The following is a 15462-nucleotide window of genomic DNA, read 5'->3' on the forward strand; positions in this document are numbered from 1 at the left end:
CTAAACCATAAACCCTAAACCCTAAACTCTAAACCCTAAACCCTAAACTCTAAACCCTAAACCCTACCCTAAACCCTACCCTAAACCCTAAACCCTAAAATCTAAACCCTAAACCCTAAACTCTAAACCATAAACCCTAAACCCTAAATCCTAAACTCCACCCTTTAACTCTAAACCCTAAATTTGTGACTTTTGATAAAACATTAAGTGCTATTTTTGTGACTTTTGACCTTGAGTGCTAGTTTGAGAACATAAACTTGATTTAGTGCTATTTTTGTCTTTTTCTCAAAAAATATGTAATATAAATTTTAAAAATAAAAATAAAAACTAATTTTCCATATAGCATGGTTTATTTAGTCTTCAAATACAATAATATGTACAAAATTAAACTAATATGTGTATTTTAATATAATAAAAATATATTAAACATATACTATAACTGTTTTAATTTTTTTTTAAAATTTCATCCCGCCCCCGACTCTAGTATTTTTATATATATGAATTTAAATACATTTGCAGCGTGGTGATTTATCAAAAAAAAAATGCTTTAGTTGGTCAACTAAATAATGTCAGACATGGCTCTAATCACACTAGTAAAAATTAATACAAGTTTGAAGTTAAACTAGACAAAAAAAATGGCGAAACGTTCATTCAACTATACCTTTTATCCAAATTCAGTAAAAAGACTATATTTTTATTGTGAATAGTTAGAACAGTTGGTTCATTTATTTTCAGTTTGTTCATATATGTTCCTGTAAAATTTTTTAGGGTCATAGAAATTTCTCATATATAAACATGAAAGTTAAAAACTAAGATAACTAAATTGTTCATTTAACTTGTAATTTATTAGACGACATCCAGCATCGGTTTGTTTAATCTGTTTATATATTTACAAAATAAATGAATAGGAAATTTGACAAAATAAAATGAAAATTTAATATCTTTGTCCTCTTACTATAATATCACCATTAAGTTGTCTTTATAGCATAATATTTTCAATAATACCAAAATTATCTTTACATTAATCACACTTAATCAAATAAAATTAAATTACTTGTTTTTATTTGATTAAAATTAATTAAAAAATTAGATTAAAAAACATTACAAATAAAAAATCCTAAATTAAATTTTCGTAATCCTAATCTTTCTCTATCGATTGAATCTCTTTTTCTCTCGACGAACAACATGAAGGCAATACAAGAGATTCTCTGGGTGAATCAACAGACCAGCCACCAGTGTAATTAGTATTACAAAAAAAAAACAATTATATATATATATAATAGTGACATACTATTAAAATTTATAAGGAAAATTACCTAAACATATTTCAAAACTATTGAATTATAATTTAATTTTACTAAATTAGTTATAATCTCTAAAATTTCAAAATCGACCCTATTTTTTTTCTTTAAAGAAGTGACGAAAAATAAATTCATAAGAGATGTGTGGGAAGTGTAGCGACGATTGGGTAAAACAAGCTCCACTCGCGCTCTCCTCTCCACAACACATCCATTTTCCTCTGTTCTTCATTCATATGAGAAAAATAAAGAACATTTATCTGGGACCATTTTATAAGAGAAATCGAGCTCAATAACACAAAAAAAAAAAAAAAAAACAAATTTACTATCTAACTAAAATCTCACATTCTCTCTTCTTTTCTTTTCTTATCTTTCTCTTCCCCTTTCTCTAAAAATCTAATTTTCCTATTTTTCTGGTTATTCCACAAATAAACCATTTTATTAATGAGTATTTACGTTCCCTACCAAAGTTTTTTAGTGTATTTATCTGTATACCCAAAACTAATGTGTCTCACTGTTTGGTAAATGTGTTTTAACTCTGCTACGCCTAATGCTATTATGTTTCAAAAATATTAATAATTTTTTGTAATTTTTTTAGATTTACCATGATTTTATTTTGACAACATATCTTAAACGAAATATTTTTACTATTCCATATCAAAGATTTAATTATTTTTGTATTACAATTCATCCTCTTTCCTCTACTAATTTTTTTTTTCAAGCTTGATACTTTGTAATTATTTGTTATTGACTTTCAACATGTTTAATAGATTTTTTGGTTTACTCCCGTCTCCCCCTCCATCTTCATCGAGCTCGCGGTGGCGCGTTCCTCAATCTCTGCCCCGACACTCAGGCTCGGCTCCATTCATTGACCGGGAAACTCGTAGGCAGGAAGAAGCGTGAAGAGAAGGATAAGCATCATCGATGCAAGAGACGAAAAACAACAACTTTTATCTTGAAGATTGGTATTGTCCGCTGAACGGAACGCAATAGTCTGTATGCATTTCTGCTGACTCTTTTATCTTTTTCCAACTCTTTAATTTGATTACTCTGTATTTTCTTACTTGGCTTTTTTTTTTTGTTTTAGTAAATTGTTCATGACAGTTTTGATATAATGGTGTGGTGTCTAACATTCCCAGATATGAGTTTTCTTTGTATCAATTGGTGTTTTCCCTTTGATATTAACTCTAGCCGACCCGTGAACTGTAGCCTCAATCTTAGTCTCTCATTCTCATGCTGGCAAAGATTTATTTTTTATGTTGGTAATCTTTTCAGTCTCCTCTAAGGCTTTTGTTGTGATGAGTTTTACATGATCTGATCTTCTCAGCCAAATGAAAATGGTCAAGCATGTGCTACGGATTTTCGGAAGGTTTGGTTTTTTTCCATTAGCTTGTGTAGCTCATGTAAGGTCATTGTTTGACATTCTACCATGTACACTGGTTCATTTATGCAGGCAACTTACATTGACAAAAGAAAATCTAACAAAAGTGATTGTTTTAATAGTGACTGCTTTTGTTGGATAGACATTTACATATTTTTCGAGACAATACAAATTTTAGTTAGATATTATGGTATATGCCAACTCCGGTTGACAAAATCAATACATAGACGGATATCATTTCATTTACACTGATTATAAATAAGTAAATTGTAATGTAAGTTTGGTTAGACGGCTACAATAACAGACCAAAAATAATAAACAATTATAATAATTTTTGAATTAGGCTCTAAAATTAATTGGTATACGGCTAACATATGTAATAAAATATAACAATATATTTATCTGACAAATCAAATTATACATAACAATTTATCTTATGGATTTTTTTCATTTGTATTCATGTTTAGACAGCTAACAATAACTAATTACTTATGTATAATAATTAAGTTATCCGCTGAATCTAATGCAAAATATTTTAAAACTAAATATTGATATATGTAATCTATTATTTTACCATTTGTAAATTATTTTAGCTAGCTAGTTATTATACTATCAGAGTATTGCCTTTTGGTATAGAAGTAGCCGCAATTTCTCAAACTCATCTCAAAACCGTATTATAAGATTAGTTCACTTTGAATAAAGCAAACACAAGACAACAAATATGAGCTAACAAAAGACTATTATACGAACCTTATATTTCATGTCCAACAAATAAATGTCAAGACACATTTAATAAAATATAACAATTTATTAAAATTGGTAGCATATTATATTACGCAAACACGTATTGTCAACGGCTAACAATTTTAATAGCAAAAAGAACAATTTTGTTTTCTCCAGATTCAGCATAACTTGCTCCACCAAAACGATAACAAAGAAAAAGTCACCCACCGTGAACAGCATGAAGTTTAGTAGATGGCTTCTTCTGTTTTAATCATCATTCAATCAACCAACAACAACAACACACATTTTTTAGTTTTTCATAAGTTTTCAGAATAAAAGGTTTCAATCTGAAAGTGTAACAACAATCACTCTTATCGTGAAGAAGTTTCCACAGTTTTGACCTTTAGTTATGAAATAATCATTAGCGTTCCTCTAACATTTGCAAATATATGTCTAAAGTTTTAGTTTAATCGCACTTGTAAAAGCTTGGGATGCTTATTTTACCAAAGTTAAATGGTATAGGAAACAATTTGACGATAAGATAATTTTATTACATGATAATATATTACATCATTGGTTATAAGAAAGTCTAGAAGGCAAAAAGTAAAACAAACGGTTTAGTAAAAACAATCCCTCCTCGGTTACAAGAAAAATTATCAACCCAAAAATAAACTTAACCAGGCTAAACTTTTCTGTATACGAAGACTACATCTAAAAGACATTCTTGCTTAAACTTGACTATATACATCTATATCACAATAGAAAGGATAATTCAAATTTTGGATTTAGAAATTTCCACACCCACCATCGGCTCCAATTAAAGAAATGTATATAAATTTACCTAAAGCTTAAAGCCTTTGCCTTTTGTTAGAACCAGTGGGTTGTCCTCTCATCTTATTAACAGTAGACCCTTTCCACCTCCGCCAGAGCTACCACTGTCTCTTCTAGGTTGGCTAGCGGTGAAAGAAAGAGGTCTGGAAACAAAACTCAGTGATGCCGTTCTTCTTTCACTTACCTTGCTACAAAATGAAAATTATTCAAAGACAAAACAATAACACAAAGCCACTACAATTTGGTCGAGAACTATATTCCTGTAAAAAAAAAAAAAAAAGAACCACATGAAGAAGATGGAGAAGATGACTAGTGGTTTCCACTAGAGGAGGAATTGCTCCATTGGTCTAGGCCAGAGATCGACTCTCCTCTAGTGCAAAATTATTAGCTTCCCAATTGACCACACGGATATAGACTCATGCTTCTGATCCATTTGAATATCCGAAAGATGATCCATCAGTGGGTTGCACCTTCCATCCGGGAAGTTAGGTTTGTGTTTTTAATATAGTCGGGTTTAACCTTTTTTATGGAGAATATAAGATAATTGTTAAGGGGAATAAATCCTAGGTTAATCATTACTTATCCTCCAATTATATTTAAAATCATTTTAGCTTCTGACCTATACTCAGCCTACGCAAATTCCATGTCTAAATCTAAAAGGACAGTTTTGTTAGTTCCATTCTACTTGTTTAATTAGAAGCCCCACATAATTTTTGTCATAGGTAGTTTCTTAATTTCCAACTTCTTTTAAGATTTTGGGCTAATTCACTCTTTATTAATCCCATAACAGAGAATATTACTTAATAATATATATTAATTAGGGATAATTTGCAAAATACTCTATTTAGGATTTGAAATTTGATAATTGCATTTTCTATTTTAACTTTTGAAAAATACACTTCTTTAATTATGAATTGACCTTTTTACCCAAAATATAATTCGAAATTAATATACAAATTCTAAATTAATAAAATAATATCATTAAAATTAGATAAATATGTGTGTTGAGATAAATATGTTATTTTACCATTTAAATTTTACAATAACAAAGATAAACATGTGAATTATGACTTGTTTTGACTTTATCATGATGTTTATACAAATTTCTCTTTATTTTATTTTCTTCAACTTACATAAACAAATCACGTTGTTAAAAAAGAAAAGAAAGTCACGTTTGTCTCTACAAAATTTTCATCTTCTCTACTGGAGCCAAGTAAGTTCTAGCTAATATAATGTATTCGGATATGTGTTTTTTTTTTTATTTTGAATATGAAAAAGAATTGCACTGATTATTATTCATCGGTTTGTTCTTCTTTTTTCTCGTGTCATGAAAATCCAATAAATCTGTTTGAGACAATGATTTGATTCATGTATTTTACAATTTTTTAATTTATGTTGTTTATATAAAGATGGAGTACAAGATTCAAAAAGGAAGTAATGGAAAAAAAGGTAGAGGAAGAACAAACACATACCAACAGTTTAAAGTCACAGAAAACATATGGTGTTGCTTGCATTGAAGTCTTATCGAAAGATTATTTTCATGTGTATATGAAAGAGTTGGAAGAAATTCTGAACAGTGGATTCACAAATAATTATCTATCTCTAACGATTTTCTTTTAAAATAATTTTTTTAAAAATTGTTTAATAGGAATTGATAACTATTAAGATTGAGAAATTTGGTAAATTTATATATAGATAAGTGTATTTTTCAAAAAGCTTAAAAAAGGGTGTATTTTTCAAAAAGCTTAAACAAGGGTGTATTTTTCAAATTATATTCTTATTGAAGTGCATTTATCCAAAATTTCCCTATTAATTATCAAAATATGTATTATATATTCATTATCATTTCCCATAATAGAGAATATTAGTTAGAAATCTATTATATCTACAGTAATGTAAATGACCTAATGATGCCATCAATTAGTTGGCGAGAGTTTTTTTTTTTGGTAAAAATGTTAAATTATTATTATCATTTTCAATTTTTGACAGACGATACATAGATAACAAGTAGCGGAAATCAGAAACAACAACAACTATACACCAACAAAGGAACAAACCGAAAGCGACACTAACTCAAGCGAGAAAGCAGGTTAACAACGAGACGATGCCAGACCAATCAACCGCAAGTACTAGATGGTGAACCCGATGGTTGCCGCGAGCTGCCGAGAGAAGGGCGCCCTCAAACCATGATTGCAACGGCTCCTACAGCTTCCATCAAGAACCAAGAGCTTAGCCGAGAGCAAACCAGAAAATAGAGACCATCGGCGGTACGAGGAGAAGCCGTAAACCGACGATGCCGTCGTTCAGCATCTTGCGCCGAAGATTACCACCTCCATTGCAATCCACTGGGACCGTATACACCCATCTAACTGTAAACTCATATAGAGATGACAGATCGGAAGACAGACAACCCTCCGAAGGAAACAAATCCGAAGCCACGCTCAGAACCCGGAGCCTAATTGATACACCACAAACCAAACCTGAGCCGTTAACCGCCCTCAAGTGACGAACCCAAGCTGATGGATTATTTGAGAAGAGCAAGAGGTGGAGCAGGCCACAACAGCCGATACCATTCTGATTTGAAGGGTGAGGAGCTCCTGGGGCTAAGGACGTAGCCGAAGCGGACCAGAGATAACTCACCAACGCGCTGCCACAAAGACCCGGCGGGACGAACTGAACCACCACCACCGGAGACCTCCATGCGCTGCCAACAAGGAGAACACAAGGCGACACAACAAACAGACCAGAGAGAAACCAAGATTTACCGGAACCGGCGAACCCGAACCTCCAACTCGACATGCAGAGAAGCTCAACCCCAGACACCGCTGGAGGACGAACATGACCGACGAGGAGCTTATCGACGCCGCACGCGCCTCTACACTCGAAGCATCTAACAAAGCGCAAAGGAAAATTTCCGGCTTTACTCCGTCAGAGTCTGGGTGACCACAACGCTGGAGGAGGCCGTCCTCAAGCCGCCTCAGCCGTCGCGAACCGTAGATCTGAACCAGAGCAAACCAGATCTGAAGCGCTAGTCAGCTATTCCCTCAGCCGTAGAAGACGGAGACAACAAGGGAAAACACCGAGAAAAAACTGAGATCCCGGCGGCCGCAACGGAGGCGGCGACCGCCAGAAAAAACAAGCCAAACCCTTGTGCCGCTGGTAGAGAGAGGTTGGAGCGTTCACAGGGAGAGAGAGGTGCCGAGGCCCCGTTCCACATAGCGTAGAGTTTAGTTGACGAGAGTTATTTTCAATATCCATGACTATTTCTTATAAAACACTAGTAGTATTTGTCAGAGTGTGAGCAAAATATGTAAAAACAATTCGTGGTATTAATATTCATGGCAAGTCAACAATTTTTTTATTAATGGATTATAATTGATACGAATGTGAATTCCATATGAAGATGCCATGAATATTACAAACTTTTATCAAAGTCGCAGTGACTTAGGAGCAACGTGTGCTCCTAATATGTGTTTAGTGTGTGAGAAGGATCAATATCGCACTCGTTGGTCCTAAAAAAAATATTATGTAAGCACTCATATGTGTAAATTATTGAAAGTATTTCTCAATATCTTTATGCGAAAAAATCACTTTATTAACCTTTTTGTGAACCCAAAGTAATCAGCTGCTCTCTCGACAAAGGTAGAACACATGTGTAACGGCCCGATCCCCCGGCGTTCGACCGGGGTTATCGAAAGGGCGTTATGGACATGTGTCTACTCATTTAGACAACCATACGTGTCCCGTTACTGGTCCCAAGAGTCGACGGACGCATAACCTTCTTTGAAATACCGTCACACCCACATCCATATACTTGTACTTACAGTCATGCGCACAGGAAAATGAAAAGGGAGGGATGAGCAACAAGTTACTCAGTGAAGTGACTCTAGACCAGTGTGCCCGCATGACACTTTATACTACTCTATGCGGGAACTAGGGCTGACTAGCCACTACAATCAGTTGATGCATCTTAACATTTCATATCATCATCATTTATTTCCACACATTCAATTCTATACATTTCTAACAACCTAACGATCAATCAGTACAATGATCTCACTCATTGTCACACACGTCAAACCATAGATTTAACCGACTCGACATACAAGACCGACTCAATCTTATGACACCTTTAACACCCAGATACCCGACCATGAACTAAGGACTCTACAATGCACGTTTTTATATCCCGCCTCTCGCGGCTGGCTCATCTTTTCTCTTTTCCCTGCGGGTAGCTCTCGCTAGACTTCTACCCCATATTCTTGTGGATTCAACCATAGCTCCTATGGGTGCCTCCATATTCTTGTGGATTCCACCACAGCTCCTATGGATGCCTAGCGTAGAACTACTACCCCACGTACTCCCTCTAGACTCTATATGATTTCCCAACCCATGCTTAACCTTAACGTTATTCACTTATACATTCACTTATCCTTTCACATCCTTATTCACTTTCACTTATCCATTCTCATTCTCATTCACTTTCCTTTACACTTAGACTCGTACTTGAACTCATTCACTAGACGCCACCCGTTATCGGTGTCACACACAATACACATCACACTCAGGTTTCACTTATAGTATCAATAACAATCAGTAGTCATCTATCATCTTAGCATTCACTTCTTTCTAGCATCCTAGCTTTAATCACAAACCACTCATGGGACTACACATCCAAACATACAAGTATTGATTACCAATCAATCATCACCACAACAACACAAGACAGTTCATTAAGTCCCATTTAACAGTATGAGGGTTCTTATGCATCATGATCCATTCATTTATCAACCTAGTAATAACCATGTTTTATCATCCTAACTCTCAAACAGGGTCTAATCAAACCTAACTCCAACATAAAGGAGTATACAGTGCATGGGAACAAGATGGGTTCAAGACACTCCACCTTAGCCTAGATCTGGATCTGGAACAAGAGACAAAGGGGATGAGATCTGAACAGATCTGGAACAAGTAAACAAGAGAGAGACGAGATCTGGTCACCACCACAACACCACACAGCCACCACCATCACCACACTCGGACGATCACCCCACCACCACTTGGACGAACACCACCACCGGCGGCTCGGCTTGATCTCGGGGGACTCGCGGCGAGGAGAGAGGAAGAGATCCAACGAAAAGAGAAAGGATAGGGAGAGAGAGAGAGAGAGAGAGGCGTGAGAGAAGAAGAGAGAAAAGGAAAAGAGAAGCTTGACGGCTAGGGTTTCCTAGTCTCCCTAAATCTCTGCAGAGCTTCGCTCCAGTTTCAGAATGAGAGAAAAATGAGAGGAGGCAGCTTCATTTATAGAAAAAGGAGGGAACCCTAGGTCATTTACCCTAATGGGCTGCAGTCTTAACGGGCTCTCCTTAAGAAATTTTTGGGCTAGGAACCGGACCGTTACAATTCTCCCCTGTTAATCGAAATTCGTCCCCGAATTCCAAGGCTCCAGACTCCCAAACTTAACATCCGATCCCTAAAGGAACTCACACAATCACACATCATACAAGGGAGGCACACAAGGCGAGAACAACTTTGCTCGAGATTTTTTTAAAAACCAATAAATGAATTAAGCTTAGAAAGAAATTCTGCAAGTAAAATGGATCTGATCAAAACCTTAATAGACTTATAGATATAGTGGGTGGTTTTGAAATCGTTTTCAGAACTTTTAGGAGAATCAAAACTTTCACAAACTCTTTTCTTTTAATGAAAACAAGTTTTTTTTTTTAAAACGTCGGAAATGCTGATCCCTTAGGACATAACTAAGGGATCTTAACCCACTCTGATACCAATTGTAACGCCCTGACCGCCCATAGCTAATGAGCCACCCACGCCCGCTCTCTCGGCCCATGGGCCCATCCTGTTCCAGCGATCGGTCCGTTAATTTTGCTAAAGGTTCAAAATCATTGTTTACTGACCCTGCAATCACCACCCGACCTTTTCTCATGCTTTGGCCTCACTCGCACGCTATCGCGAATCACTTCCCGATAGGTCACCCATCATTCCACTACTCCAGCTCAAGCACGCTTAATTCTGGAGTTCTTTCAAGATGTGCTCCGGAAAAGGTAAGTCAACTTTGGTGACATAGGTAGCCAAATCAATTCTCTTAAGCCTTTTCACATATCACAACTCGTGATGTTACAATTCACCCCCTCTCAAAGAACGCAACATTCTCGTTGCGCCCCACGACAGGTCTCAAGACGCCTCTCAGGTCAGAACTGAGATTGCTAACCAGCTCTGATACCAATTGTAACGGCCCGATCCCCCGGCGTCCGACCGGGGTTATCGAAAGGGCGTTATGGACACGTGTATACTCACTTAGACAACCATACATGTCCCATTACTGGTCCCAAGAGTCGACGGACGCATAACCTTCTTTAAAATACTGTCACACCCACATCCATATACTTGTACTTACAGTCCTGCGCACAGGGAAATGAAAAGAGAGGGATGAGCAACAAGTTACTCAGTGAAGTGACTCTAGACCAGTTTGCCCGCATGACACTCTATACTACTCTATGCGGGAACTAGGGCTGACTAGCCACTCCAATCAGTTGATGCATCTTAACATTTCATATCATCATCATTTATTTCCACACATTCAATTCTATACATTTCTAACAACCTAGCGATCAATCAGTACAATGATCTCACTCATTGTCACACACGTCAAACCATAGACTTAACCAACTCGACATACAAGACCGACTCAATCTTATGACACCTTTAACACCCAGATACCCGACCATGAACTAAGGACTCTACAATGCACGTTTTTATATCCCGCCTCTCTCGGCTGGCTCATCTTTTCTCTTTTCCCTGCGGGTAACTCTCGCTAGACTTCTACCCCATATTCTTGTGGATTCCACCACAGCTCCTATGGGTGCCTCCATATTCTTGTGGACTCCACCACAGCTCCTATGGATGCCTAGCGTAGAATTACTACCCCACGTACTCCCTCTAGACTCTATATGATTTCCCAACCCATGCTTAACCTTAACGTTATTCACTTATACATTCACTTATCCTTTCACATCCTTATTCACTTTCACTTATTCATTCTCATTCTCATTCACTTTCCATTATACTTAGACTCATACTTGAACTCATTCACTAGACGCCACCCGTTATCGGTGTCACACACAATACACATCACACTCAGGTTTCACTTACAGTATCAATAACAATCAATAGTCATCTATCATCTTAGCATTCACTTCTTTCTAGCATCCTAGCTTTAATCACAAACCACTGATGGGACTACACATCCAAACATACAAGTATCGATTACCAATCAATCATCACCACAACAACACAAGACAGTTCATTAAGTCCCATTTAACAGTATGAGGGTTCTTATGCATCATGATCCATTCATCTATCAACCTAGTAATAACCATGTTCTATCATACTAACTCTCAAACATGGTCTAATCAAACCTAATTCCAACATAAAGGAGTATACAGTGCATGGGAACAAGATGAGTTCAAGACAGTCCACCTTAGCCTAGATCTGGATCTGGAACAAGAGACAAAGGAGATGAGATCTGAACAGATCTGGAACAAGTAAACAAGAGAGAGAGATGAGATCTGGTCACCACCACAACACCACACAGCCACCACCATCACCACACTCGGACGATCACCCCACCACCACTTGGACGACCACCACCACCGGCGGCTCGGCTTGATCTCGGGGGACTCGCGGCGAGGAGAGAGGAAGAGATCCAACGGAAAGAGAAAGGAGAGGGATATAGAGAGAGGGGCGTGAGAGAAGAAGAGAGAAAAGGAAAAGAGAAGCTTGACGGATAGGGTTTCCTAGTCTCTCTAAATCTCTGCAGAGCTTCGCTCCAGTTTCAGAATGAGAGAAAAATGAGAGGAGTCAGCTTCATTTATAAAAAAAAAGAGGAAACCCTAGGTCATTTACCCTAATGGACTGCAGTATTAACGGACTCTCCTTAAAAAAAATTTGGGTTAGGAACCGGGCCGTTACAACATACATAGACAACATACATAGACGAAAATTAAAATTTACTAGAGTGGTAGAAGTGTTACAGAAAAATTACTTACAATGAGAATGTAATGATTAAAGTAACCCATTAGATGGTGTGTAGATAAGAATGAAGAAAAAGAAGAATTGTTTGTTGTTTTCACGAAAGACTGCAATGAATTAAAAGCAAATGCTAAATGAGGAATAAATCTTTGTGAATATGAACGCATCAGTTAAAGGAAAGAATGGGAAAGGTTTAGAACCAGCAAGAGATTGATATAACTGGTTAATGTTTCCAGAAATGAGTAAATTTCTTATCTAATTAAGTAAAATAAATGCATAAAGCAAACAAAAGAGATTTGAAAACACGGTTTAAATTGCAGATGAATGAGAATAATTAAGTGTCTCTTTTGTTTGCTTTATGCATTTATTTTTTAATTGACTCGCTTCTCTTCGGCAGTTTACTCCTTCTTTTGTCTTTAAATCAGTCATTAATTAATAGAGAGGGTATAAGGCTGGGTTTACGGGTCAACCCGCCCCGTACGACCCGCCAACATGCGGATCGACTCTATTTTTTACTCAAAATTCTGATCCGCATAACCCGTGAAAAAAAAATCATAGATCCGCACCCGCCCCGCTTAGATTTGAGGGTAACTCGCGGGGCCCACGGGTAATATTAAATTTAACAAATAATTATTTTTATTATATATTAATTACTTTTTATAATAAAAATTATACATTTATAATTTAAATTATATAATTTTCATTATTTTATATAGTTGTACATGTTTTTATTATTATTTATTTATTTTTTAAATTTTTATTAAAAAAATATTTTTTTTTATTTTGCGGATCGGCGGGTACCCGCGACTCAAATTCGGCCGACCCGTACCCGCCCCACTTAAAATCGATTCAACCCGCATCCGCATGTTGAAATTTGTAAATCGGTCGACCCGCACTCATTTCACATTCCACGGGATGGGATCCACGGGTAATTACCCAAATTCTCATCTCTAAGAGGGTATATTCTTTACCCATTCACCAAAAATTTCCCTCGAATATTCACATGTTGAATTTTGAAGTTTTCTTAGAGACGGCCACTCGTTAGAGTCTTGCCGTTTATCCATTTGTTTATCGGGACCCAATCCTAAAATATTGTGTACAACGATAAAACACAATACATAATCAATATTATTAAAAGAGAATGAGTTTTAAAAAATTTACTTACAAAAAATTGTTGCACCTATTTATTAACTAATTAAATTTTTGGTCATAACTTATATTTTCTATTATTTCTCTAACTATACTAACAATAGTTAATGTTCTTTAACTATACATATATTACTTTTACTATCTACACTATATTTTTTGTTATACCAAATTTTTATACATACATAACTCTATTACACTAATTCATATAAATATATTATACTAACATATCATCCTTTCTATCTGTGTCTCGTGAATCTGATGACCAAAATAGTAATGATTTGTCCCAATAAACAAAATTTTTATTGTTTCTTGGTGCCATCATTTCTATCAATACTATTAAAAGAGAATGAGTGTTAAAAAATTCTACTTACAAAAGATTGTTTGACCTATTCTTTAACCAATTAAATTTTTGGTCCTACCTTATATTTGCTATTATTTCTCTAACTATACTAAAAATAGTTAATGTTCTCTAACTATACATATATTACATTTACCATCTATACTATATTTTTTGTTATACCAAATTTTTATACATACATATAACTCTATTATACTAATTCATATAAATATATTATACTAACATATCATCTTCTCTATCCGTGTCTCATGAATCTGATGACCAAAATAGTAATGATTTGTCCCAATAAACAATTTTTTCATTGTTTCTTGGTGCTATCATTTCCATTAAAATTAAAAGAGAAATTCCCTATGATAGTCATTTTTAAGTTTTTGTCACAAAAATAGTCTTCAAAAAAGAAAATGATCAAAATAAGTTTTATTAAAGGGTAAAAATAGGGTTAACTAATTTAGATTTATGGTTTAGAGTTAAAAGGTAGAGTTTTGGGGATATGGTTTCAGATTTTTAAAAATAAAAATTAAATATTAAAAATTTCAAAATAAAAATGGGCTATATTCATCATTTTCTTTCCTGAGGACTATTTTTGTAACAAAAACTTAAAAAAAACTATCCTAAAGAATTTCTCTTTTAATTTTAATGGAAATGATGGCACCAAGAAACAATAAAAATTTGTTTATTAGGACAAATCATTACTATTTTGGTCATCATATTCATGAGACACGGATAGAGAAGATGATATGTTAGTATAAATTATCACTAATGAAAACCTATCAATATATTTTGGTATTCTGTATTTTAATGATTTATAGTAATAAAATTTTAATATAAAAATCATAAATTAAATAGTTTATTTCATTTAATGCTTTTTTATATATTATTGGATATATCTTAGTTTTTACGAGTCAATCAGTGCCATGTGATGGTTAGTATAAATTATAACGGGTTTTGGATTTAACCCAAGATTTATCGGATTCTTAAATAGTGGTGGTTTATATACGGATCACCGGATTCAACGATTATGTAGTATATATACGAGTCAGGTCAACACAACAATAAATGTATTATAAGTTACAAACTTTAAACACATAATTTTATAGTTATCAAATTTTGTTTCTTATAATTTTTTTTTAAGAAATAAACCCCGCGTTTTTTAATCGCGGATCAAAATCTAGAATTTTTCTTACGTTACTAGAGACGGCCACTCCTTAGAGTCTTGCCGTTTATCCATTTGTTTATTGGGACCCAATCCTAAAATATTGTGTACAACGATAAAACACAATACGTAATCAATACTACTAAAAGAGAAAAAATCTTTAAAAATCTACTTACAAAAGATTGTTGGACCTATTCATTAACCAATTAATTTTTGGATCCAATCCTAAAATATCGTGTACAACGATAAAACACAATAAATAATATATACTCTTAATTCTTACTCCATCCGTTTCACAATGATAGATATTTTAGTGTTTTCACATATATTAAGAAAAACATTAAATCACTATAATAAATGTATCATTTTCTGTAATTTTCAATTTTTAATAATTTTTAACTAATAGTAATTCACTAAAGTCAATTAATTTTCTTGAAAATAAAAAAATTTCATAGAAAATACAAAAAATCTATCTTTGTAAAACAATTTTTTTTTTGTAAAACATCTAACTTAATCAAAC

Source organism: Brassica napus, chromosome C1 (genome assembly GCF_020379485.1).
Source record: "Brassica napus cultivar Da-Ae chromosome C1, Da-Ae, whole genome shotgun sequence".
Classification (NCBI taxonomy): Eukaryota; Viridiplantae; Streptophyta; class Magnoliopsida; order Brassicales; family Brassicaceae; genus Brassica; species Brassica napus.